Source organism: Triticum dicoccoides, chromosome 7B, assembly GCF_002162155.2.
Source record: "Triticum dicoccoides isolate Atlit2015 ecotype Zavitan chromosome 7B, WEW_v2.0, whole genome shotgun sequence".
Classification (NCBI taxonomy): Eukaryota; Viridiplantae; Streptophyta; class Magnoliopsida; order Poales; family Poaceae; genus Triticum; species Triticum dicoccoides.
Window position 1 is genome coordinate 96,960,267 of NC_041393.1, and position 12,438 is coordinate 96,972,704.

The following is a 12,438-nucleotide window of genomic DNA, read 5'->3' on the forward strand; positions in this document are numbered from 1 at the left end:
GACCCATGAGGGTGCAGGGCGCGCCCAGGGGGGTGGCCGCGCCCCCTGCCTCCCTCGTTGCTTTCCTAACGTGCACTCCAAGTCTCCCGGGTTGCTTTCTTTCCAAAAGTAACTTCTCCAGAAGGTTTCATTCCGTCTCGACTCCGTTTGATATTCCTTTTCTTCGAAACACTGAAACAAGGGAAAAAACAGGAACTAGCATTGGGCTCTAGGTCAATAGGTTAGTCCCAAAAATAATATAAAAGTGTTTAATAAAGCCCATAAACATCCAAAACAGATAATATAAAAGCATAGAACAATAAAAGTTTATAGATACGTTGGAGACGTATTAGCATCCCCAAGCATAATTCCTACTTGTCCTCGAGTAGGTAAATGATAAAAACAGAATTTTTGATGTGGAATGCTACTTGGCATAATTTCAATGTAATTCTTCTTAATTGTGGTATGAATATTCAGATTCGAAAGATTCAAGATAAAAGTTCAATATTGACATAGAAATAATAATACTTCAAGCATATTAACTAAGCAATTATGTCCTCTCAACATAACATGGCCAAAGAAAGTTCATCCCTACAAAATCATCTAGTTTAGTCATGCTCCATTTTCGTCACACAAGAATGCTCTCATCATGCACAACCCCGATGACAAGCCAAGCAATTGTTTCATACTTTAGTAATCTCAAACTTATAAACCTTCACGCAATACATGAGCGCGAGCCATGGATATAGCACTATGGGTGGAATAGAGTATAATGATGGGGGTTATGTGGAGAAGACAAAAAATGAGAAAGTCTCACATCAACGAGGCTAATCAATGAGCTATGGAGATGCCCATCGATTGATGTTAATGCGAAGAGTAGGGATTGCCATGCAACGGATGCACTAGAGCTATAAATGTATGAAAGCTCAACAAAAGAAACTAAGTGGGTGTGCATCCAACTTGCTTGCTCACGAAGACCTAGGGCACTTGAGGAGGCCCATTGTTGGAATATACAAGCCAAGTTCTATAATGAAAAATTCCCACTAGTATATGAAAGTGACAACATAGGAGACTCTCTATCATGAAGATCATGGTGCTACTTTGAAGCACAAGTGTGGTAAATGGATAGTAGCATTGTCCCTTCTCTCCTTTTCTCTCATTTTTCTTTCTCTTTTTTGGGGGGCTTCTCGTTTTTATGGCCTTTCTCTTTTTTCTCTTTTTTACCTCACTTGGGACAATGCTCTAGAAAATGATGATCATCACACTTCTATTTATTTACAACTCAATGATTACAACTCGATACTAGAACAAAGTATGACTCTATATGAATGCCTTCGGCAGTGTACCGGGATATGGAATGAACCAAGAGTGACATGTATGAAAGAATTAGGAACGGTGGCTTTGCCACAAAAACTATGTCAACAACATGATCATGCTAAGCAATATGACAATGATGAACGTGTCATGATAAACGGAACGGTGGAAAGTTGCAGGGCAATTTATCTCGGAATGGCTATGGAAATGCCATGATCGGTAGGTATGGTGGCTGTTTTGAGGAAGATATAAGGAGGTTTATGTGTGAAAGAGCGTATCATATCATGGGGTTTGGATGCACCGGCGAAGTTTGCACCAACTCTCAATGTGAGAAAGGGCAATGCACGGTACCGAAGAGGCTAGCAATGATGGAAAGGTGAGAGTGCGTATAATACATGGACTCAACATAAGTCATAAAGAACTCACATACTTATTTCACAAATCTACAAGTCATCAAAAACCAAGCACTACGCGCATGCTCCTAGGGGGACAGATTGGTAGGAAAAGACCATCGCTCGTCCCCGACCGCCACTCATAAGGATGCAATCAAAGAACACCTCATGTTTCAAACTAGTTACATAAAATTTACCATACGTGCATGCTACGGGACTTGCAAACTTCAACACAAGTATTTCTCAAACTCACAACTACTCAACTAGCACAACTTTGATATTACTATCTCCATGTCTCAAAACAATCATCAAGCATCAAACTTCTCTTAGTATCCAAAACACTCATAAGAAAGTTTTTACTAATCTTGAATACCTAGCATATTAGGATTATTTAAGCAATTTACCATGCTATTTAAGACTCTCAAAATAATCTAAGTGAAGCATGAGAGTTCATCTATTTCTACAAAATAAAACCACCGTCGTGCTCTAAAAGATATAAGTGAAGCACTATAGCAACAACAAACTACTCTGAAAGATATAAGTGAAGATTAATGAGTAGTCGAATAGTTATGCAACTATGTGAAGACTCTCTAATATTTAAGAATTTCAGATCTTGGTACTTTATTCAAACAGCAAGAAAAACGAAATAAAATGACATGACGCTCCAAGCAAAACACATATCATGTGGTGAATAAAAATATAGCTCCAAGTAAAGTTACCGATGAACGAAGAAGAAAGAGGGGATGCCTTCCGGGGCATCCCCAAGCTTAGGCTCTTGGTTGTCCTTGAATATTACCTTGGGGTGCCTTGGGCATCCCCAATCTTAGGCTTTGCCACTCCTTATTCCATAGTCCATCAAATCTTTACCCAAAATTTGAAAACTTTGCAACACAAAACTTAACAGAAAACTCGTAAGCTCCGTTAGCGAAAGAAAACAAAACACCACTTCAAGGTACTGTAATGAACTCATTATTTATTTATATTGGTATTAAACCTACTGTATTCCAACTTCTCTGTGGTTTATAAACTATTTTACTAGCCATAGATTCATCAAAATAAGCAAACAACACACGAAAAACAGAATCTGTAACTAACGGAAACTTCTGGAACTCCAAAAATTCTACCAAAATAGGACGACCTAGATAATTTGTTTATAGATCTTCTGCAATTGGAATCAGTATTTTATCATGTTCTAGTGATTTTTAACATATGTTTTCGTGAACAGAAAGTTTCTGGAATTTTCAGCAAGATCAAATAACTATCATCCAAGAAGATCCTATGGGTATTACTTGGCACAAACACTAATTAAAACAAAAACCACATCTAAACAGAAGCTAGATGGATTATTTATTCCTAAACAGAACCAAAAAGCAAGAAACTAAAATAAAATTGGGTTGCCTCCCAATAAGCGCTATCGTTTAACGCCCCTAGCTAGGCATAATGATTTCAATGATGCTCACATAAAAGATAAGAATTGAAATATAAAGAGAACATCATGAAGAATATGACTAGCACATTTAAGTATTACCCACTTACTATGCATAGGGATTTTGTGAGCAAACAACTTATGGGAACAATAATCAACTAGCATAGGAAGGCAAAACAAGCATAACTTCAAGATTTTCAACACATAGAGAGGAAACTTGATATTATTGCAATTCCTACAAGCATATATTCCTCCCTCATAATAATTTTCAGTAGCATCATGAATGAATTCAACAATATAACCATCACATGAAGCATTCTTTTCATGATCTACAAGTATAAATTCTTTAGTACTCTCCACATAAGCAAAATTCTTCTCATGAATAATAGTGGGAGCAAACTCAACAAAACAACTATCATGTGATTGAGAATTAAGATCAAGATGACAAGTTTCATGGTTGTCATTATTATTTAAAGCATATGTGTCATCACAATAATCATCATAGATAGGAGGCATGCTTTCATCATAGTAAATTTTCTCATTAAATCTTGGGGTACAAAAAATATCATCTTCATCAAACATAGCTTCCCCAAGATTGTGGCTTTGCATATCATTAGCATCATGGATATTCAAGGAATTCATACTAACAACATTGCAATCATGCTCATCATATAAAGATCTAGTGCCAAACATTTTAATGCATTCTTCTTCTAACACTTTGGCACAATTTTCTTTTCCATCATTCTCATGAAAGATATTAAAAAGATGAAGCATATGAGACAAACTCAATTCCATTTTTTGTAGTTTCTTTTATAGACTAAACTAGTGATAAAACTAGAAACTAAAAGATTCGATTGCAAGATCTAAAGATATACCTTCAAGCACTAACCTCTCCGGCAACGGCGCCAGAAAAGAGCTTGATGTCTACTACATAAATTTCTTCTTGTAGACGTTGTTGGGCCTCCAAGTGCAGAGGTTTGTAGGACAGTAGCAAATTTCCCTCAAGTGGATGACATAAGGTTTATCAATCCGTAGGAGGCGTAGGATGAAGATGGCCTCTTTCAAGCAACCCTGCAACCAAATAGGAAAGAGTCTCTTGTGTCCCCAACACACCCAATACAATGGTAAATGGTATAGGTGCACTAGTTCAGCGAAGAGATGGTGATACAAGTGCAATATGGATTGTAGAAATAGGTTTTTGGAATCTGAAAAATATAAAAACAGCAAGGTAACTAATGATAAAATTGAGCATGAACGGTATTGCAATGATAGGAAACAAGGCCTAGGGTTCATACTTTCACTAGTGCAAGTTCTCTCAACAATAATAACATAATTGGATAATATAACTATCCCTCAACATGCAACAAAGAGTCACTCCAAAGACACTAATAGAGGAGAACAAACGAAGAGATTATGGTAGGGTACAAAACCACCTCAAAGTTATTCTTTCCAATCAATCCATTGGGCTATTCCTATAAGTGTCACAAACAGCCCTAGAGTTCGTACTAGAGTAACACCTTAAGACACAAATCAACCAAAACCCTAATGTCACCTAGATACTCCAATGTCACCTCAAGTATCCGTGGGTATGATTATACGATATGCATCACACAATCTCAGGTTCATCTATTCAAACCAACACAAAGTACTTCAAAGAGTGCCCCAAAGTTTCTACCGGAGAATCAAGACGAAAACGTGTGCCAATCCCTATGCATAGGTTCATGGCGGAACCCGCAAGTTGATCACCAAGACATACATCAAGTGAATCACGTGATATCCCATTGTCACCACAGATACGCACGGTAAGACATACATCAAGTGTTCTCCAGTCATTAAAGACTAGATCCGATAAGATTACTTCAAAGGGAAAACTCAATCCATTACGAGAGAGTAGATGGGGAGAAGCAACATAATATCCAACTATAGTAGCAAAGCTCGCGATACATCAAGATCGTGCCAAATCAAGAACATGAGAGAGAGAGAGAGAGATCAAACACATTGCTACTCGTACATACCCTCAGCCTCGAGGGTGAACTACTCCCTCCTCGTCATGGAAAGCGCCGGGATGATGAAGATGGCCACCGGTGAGGGTTCCCCCCTCCGGCAGGGTGCCGGAACAGGGTCCCGATCGGGTTTTGGTGGCTACAGAGGCTTTCTTCAGTGGAACTCCAGATCTATTTTGTTCCCTGAAGGTTTTAGGGTATATGGATATATATATAGGCGGAAGAAATACGCTAGGGGAGCCACGAGGGGCCCACGAGGGTGGAGGGAGCGCCCAGGGGGGTGGGCGCACCCCCTGCCTCGTGCCTCCCTCGTTGCTTTCCTGCCGTGCACTCCAGGTCTCTCGGGTTGCTTTCTTTCCAAAAATAACTTCTCCAAAAGGTTTCATTCCGTTTCGACTCTGTTTGATATTCCTTTTCTTTGAAACACTAAAACAAGGGGAAAAAACAGGAACTGGCACTGGGCTCTGGGTCAATAGGTTAGTCCCAAAAATAATATAAAAGTGTTTAATAAAGCCCATAAACATCCAAAACAGATAATATAAAAGCATGGAACAATCAAAAATTATAGATACGTTGGAGACGTATCAGCATCCCCAAGCTTATTTCGTGCTCGTCCTCGAGTAGGTAAATGATAAAAACAAAATTTTTGATGTGGAATGCTACTTGGCATAATTTCAATGTAATTATTCTTAACTGTGGTATGAATATTCAGATCCAAAAGATTCAAGATAAAAGTTCAATATTGGCACAGAAATATTAATACTTCAAGCATACTAATTAAGCAATTATGTCCTCTCAAAATAACATGGCCAAAGAAAGTTCATTCCTACAAAATCATATAGTTTAGTCATGCTCCATTTTCGTCACACAAGAATGCTCTCATCATGCACAACCCCGATGACAAGCCAAGCAATTGTTTCATACTTTAGTAATCTCAAACTTATAAAACTTCAGGCAATACATGAGCGCGAGACATGGATATAGCACTATGGGTGGAATAGAGTATAATGATGGGGGTTATGTGGAGAAGACAAAAAATGAGAAAGTCTCACATCAACGAGGCTAATCAATGAGCAATGGAGATGCCCGTCGATTGATGTTAATGCGAGGAGTAGGGATTGCCATGCAATGGATGCACTAGAGCTATAAATGTATGAAAGCTCAACAAAAGAAACTAAGTGGGTGTGCATCCAACTTGCTTGCTCACGAAGACCTAGGGCACTTGAGGAGGCCCATTGTTGGAATATACAAGCCAAGTTCTATAATGAAAAATTCCCACTAGTATATGGAAGTGACAACATATGAAACTCTCTATCATGAAGATCATGGTGCTACTTTGAAGCACAAGTGTGGTAAAAGGATAGTAGCATTGTTCCTTCTATCCTTTTCTCTCATTTTTCGTTCTCTTTTTTGGGGGGCTTCTCTTTTTTATGGTCTTTCTCTTTTTTTACCTCACTTGGGACAATGCTCTAGAAAATTATGATCATCACACTTCTATTTATTTACAACTCAATGATTACAACTCGATACTAGAACAAAGTATGACTCTATATGAATGCCTTCGGCAGTGTATCGGGATATTCAATGAACCAAGAGTGACATGTATGAAATAATTATGAATGGTGGCTTTGCCACAAATACTATGTCAACTACATGATCATGCTAAGCAATATGACAATGATGAACGTGTCATGATAAATGGAACGGTGGAAAGTTGCATGGCAATATATCTCGGAATGGCTATGGAAATGCCATAATAGGTAGGTATGGTGGCTGTTTTGAGGAAGATATAAGGAGGTTTATGTGTGAAAGAGCGTATCATAGCACGGGGTTTGGATGCACCGGCGAAGTTTGCACCAACTCTCCATGTGAGAAAGGGCAATGCATGGTACCGAAGAGGCTAGCAATGATGGAAAGGTGAGAGTGCGTATAATCCATGGACTCAACATTAGTCATAAAGAACTCATATACTTATTACAAAAATCTATAAGTCATCAAAAACCATGCACTACGCGCATGCTCCTAGGGGGATAGATTGGTAGGAAAAGACCATCGCTCGTCCCCGACCGCCACTCATAAGGATGACAATCAAAGAACACCTCATGTTTCAAATTTGTTACATAACGTTTACCATGCGTGCATGCTACGGGACTTGCAAGCTTCAACACAAGTATTTCTCAAATTCACAACTACTCAACTAGCACAACTTTGATATTACTATCTCCATGTCTCAAAACAATCATCAAGCATCAAACTTCTCTTAGTATCCAAAACACTCATAAGAAAGTTTTTACTAATCTTGAATACCTGGCATATTAGGATTATTTAAGCAATTTACCATGCTATTTAAGACTCTCAAAAGAATCTAAGTGAAGCATGAGAGTTCATCTATTTCTACAAAATAAAACCACCGCCGTGCTCTAAAAGATATAAGTGAAGCACTAGAGCAACAACAGACTACTCTGAAAGATATAAGTGAAGATCAATGAGTAGTCGAATAATTATGCAACTATGTGAAGACACTCTAACATTTAAGAATTTCAGATCTTGGTAATTTATTCAAACAGCAAGCAAAACGAAATAAAATGACATGACGGTCCAAGCAAAACACATATCATGTGGTGAATAAAAATATAGCTCCAAGTAAAGTTACCGATGAACGAAGACGAAAGAGGGGATGCCTTCCGGGGCATCCCCAAGCTTAGGCTCTTGGTTGTCCTTGAATATTACCTTGGGGTGCCTTGGGAATCCGCAATCTTAGGCTTTGCCACTCCTTATTCCATAGTCCATCGAATCTTTACCCAAAACTTGAAAACTTCACAACACTAAACTTAAAAGAAAACTCGTAAGCTCCGTTAGCTAAAGAAAACAAAACACCAGTTCAATGTACTGTAGTGCATTCTTTATTTATATTGGTGTTAAACTTACTATATTCCAACTTCTCTATGACTTATAAACTATTTTACTAGCCATAGATTCATCAAAATAAGCAAACAACACACGGAAAACAGAATCTGTCAGAAACAGAACAGTCTGTACTAATCTGTAACTAACGCAAACTTATGGAACTCCAAAAATTCTACCAAAATAGGAAGACGTAGATAATTTGTTTATGGATCTTCTTCAATTGGAATCAGTATTTTATCTCGTTCTGGTGATTTTTAACAATTGTTTTCGTGAACAGAAAGTTTCTGGAATTTTTCAGCAAGATCAAATAACTATCATCCAAGAAGATCCTATAGGTCTTACTTTGCACAAACACTAATTAAAACACAAAACCACATCTAAACAGAAGCTAGATGGATTATTTATTCCTAAAAAGAACCAAAAAGCAAGAAACTAAAATAAAATTGGGTTGCCTCCCAACAAGCGCTATCGTTTAACGCCCCTAGCTAGGCATGATGATTTCAATGATGCTCACATAAAAGATAAGAATTGAAATATAAAGAGAGCATCATGAAGAATATGACTAGCACATTTAAGTCTAACCCACTTCCTATGCATATGGATTTTTTTGTGAGAAAACAACTTATGGGAATAATAATCAACTGGCATAGGAAGGCAAAACAAGCATAACTTCTAGATTTTCAACACATAGAGAGGAAACTTGATATTATTGCAATTCCTACAAGCATATATTCCTCCCTCGTAATAATTTTATTTAGCATCATGAATGAATTCAACAATATAACCATCACATAAAGCATTCTTTTTATGATCTACACGTATATAATTTTTACTACTCTCCACATAAGCAAAATTCTTCTCATGAATAATAGTGGGAGCAAACTCAACAAAACAACTATCATGTGATTGAGAATTACGATCAAGATGCCAAGTTTCATGGTTATCATTATTCTTTAAAGCATACGTGTCATCACAATAATCATCATAGATAGGAGGCATGCTTTCATCATAGTAAATTTTCTCATTAAAGCTTGGGGTACGAAAAATATCATCTTCATCAAACATAGCTTCCCCAAGCTTGTGGCTTTGCATATCATTAGCATCATGGATATTCAAGGAATTCATACTAACAACATTGCAATCATGCTCATCATACAAAGATCTAGTGCCAAACATTTTAATGCATTCTTCTTCTAACACTTTGGCACAATTTTCTTTTCCATCATTCTCACGAAAGATATTAAAAAGATGAAGCGTATGAGACAAACTCAATTCCATATTTTTGTAGTTTCTTTTATAGACTAAACTAGTGATAAAACAAGAAACTAAAAGATTCGATTGCAAGATCTAAAGATATACCTTCAAGCACTAACCTCTCCGGCAACGGCACCAGAAAAGAGCTTGATGTCTACTACATAACCTTCTTCTTGTAGACGTTGTTGGGCCTCCAAGTGTAGAGGTTTGTAGGACAGTAGCAAATTTCCCTCAAGTGGATGACCTAAGGTTTATCAATCCGTAGGAGGCGTAGGATGAAGATGGCCTCTTTCAAGCAACCCTGCAACCAAATAGCAAAGAGTCTCTTGTGTCCCCAACACACCCAATACAATGGTAAATGGTATAGGTGCACTGGTTCGGCGAAGAGATGGTGATACAAGTGCAATATGGATGGTAGAAATAGGTTTTTGGAATCTGAAAATATAAAAACAACAAGGTAACTAATGATAAAAGTGAGCGTGAACGGTATTGCAATGATAGGAAACAAGGCCTAGGGTTCATACTTTCACTAGTGCAAGTTCTCTCAACAATAATAACATAATTGGATCATATAACTATCCCTCAACATGCAACAAAGAGTCACTCCAAAGACACTAATAGAGGAGAACAAACGAAGAGATTATGGTAAGGTACAAAACCACCTCAAAGTTATTCTTTCCAATCAATCCATTAGGCTATTCCTATAAGTGTCACAAACAGCCCTAGAGTTCGTACTAGAATAACACCTTAAGACACAAATCAACCAAAACCCTAATGTCACCTAGATACTCCAATGTCACCTCAAGTATCCGTGGGTATGATTATACGATATGCATCACACAATCTTAGGTTCATCTATTCAAACCAACACAAAGAACTTCAAAGAGTGCCCCAAAGTTTCTACCGGAGAATCAAGACGAAAACGTGTGCCAACCCCTATGCATAGGTTCATGGGAGGAACCCGCAAGTTGATCACCAAGACATACGCAAGTGAACCACGTGATATCCCATTGTCACCACAGATACGCATGGCAAGACATACATCAAGTGTTCTCAAGTCATTAAAGACTAGATCCGATAAGATTACTTCAAAGGGAAAACTCAATCCATTACAAGAGAGTAGATGGGGAGAAGCAACATAAGATCCAACTATAGTAGCAAAGCTCGCGATACATCAAGATCGTGCCAAATCAAGAACACGAGAGAGAGAGAGAGAGAGAGAGAGAGAGAGAGAGATCAAACACATAGCTACTCGTACATACCCTCAGCCTCGAGGGTGAACTACTCCCTCCGCGTCATGGAGAGCGCCGGGATGATGAAGATGGCCACCGGTGAGGGTTCCCCCCTCCGGCAGGGTGCTGGAACAGGGTCCCGATCGGGTTTTGGTGGCTACAGAGGCTTGCGGCGGTGGAACTCCAGATCTATTTTGTGCCCTGAAGGTTTTAGGGTATATGGATATATATAGGAGGAAGAAATATGTCAGGGGAGCCACGAGGGGCCCACGAGGGTGGAGGGCGCGCCCCCTCCCTCGTGCCTCCCTCGTTGCTTTCCTGAAGTGCACTCCAGGTCTCTCGGATTGCTTTCTTTCCAAAAATAACTTCTCCAGAAGGTTTTATTCCGTTTCGACTCCGTTTGATATTCCTTTTCTTCGAAACACTGAAACAAGGGAAAAAACAGGAACTGGCACTGGGCTCTGGGTCAATAGGTTAGTCCCAAAAGTAATATAAAAGTGTTTAATAAAACCATAAACATCCAAAACAGATAATATAAAAGCATGGAACAATCAAAAATTATAGATACGTTGGAGACGTATCAGCATCCCCAAGCTTAATTCCTGCTCGTCCTCGAGTAGGTAAATGATAAAAACAGAATTTTGATGTGGAATGCTACTTGGCATAATTTCAATGTAATTCTTCTTAACTGTGGTATGAATATTCAGATCCGAAAGATTCAAGATAAAAGTTCAATATTGGCATAGAAATATTAATACTTCAAGCATACTAACTAAGCAATTATGTCCTCTCAAAATAACATGGCCAAAGAAAGTTCATCCCTACAGAATCATATAGTTTAGTCATGCTCCATTTTCGTCACACAAGAATGCTCTCATCATGCACAACCCTGATGACAAGCCAAGCAATTGTTTCATACTTTAGTAATCTCAAACTTATAAAACTTCACGCAATACATGAGCGCGAGACATGGATATAGCACTATGGGTGCAATAGAGTATAATGATGGGGGTTATGTGGAGAAGACAAAAAATGAGAAAGTCTCACATCAATGAGGCTAATCAATGAGCAATGGAGATGCCCGTCGATTGATGTTAATGCGAGGAGTATGGATTGCCATGCAACGGATGCACTAGAGCTATAAATGTATGAAAGCTCAACAAAAGAAACTAAGTGGGTGTGCATCCAACTTGCTTGCTCACGAAGACCTAGGGCACTTGAGGAGGCCCATTGTTGGAATATACAAGCCAAGTTCTATAATGAAAAATTCCCACTAGTATATGAAAGTGACAACATAGGAGACTCTCTATCATGAAGATCATGGTGCTACTTTGAAGCACAAGTGTGGTAAAAGGATAGTAGCATTGTTCCTTCTCTCCTTTTCTCTCATTTTTCGTTCTCTTTTTTTGGGGGCTTCTCTTTTTTATGGCCTCTCTCTTTTTTTACCTCACTTGGGACAATGCTCTAGAAAATGATGATCATCACACTTCTATTTATTTACAACTCAATGATTACAACTCGATACTAGAACAAAGTATGACTCTATATGAATGCCTTCGGCAGTGTACCGGGATATGCAATGAACCAAGAGTGACATGTATGAAATAATTATGAATGGTGGCTTTGCCACAAATACTATGTCAACTACATGATCATGCTGAGCAATATGACAATGATGAACGTGTCATGATAAACGGAACGGTGGAAAGTTGCATGGCAATATATGTCGGAATGGCTATGGAAATGCCATAATAGGTAGGTATGGTGGCTGTTTTGAGGAATATATAAGGAGGTTTATGTGTGAAAGAGCGTATCATATCACAGAGTTTGGATGCACCGGCGAAGTTTGCACCAACTCTCCATGTGAGAAAGGGCAATGCATGGTACCGAAGAGGCTAGCAATGATGGAAAGGTGAGAGTGCGTATAATCC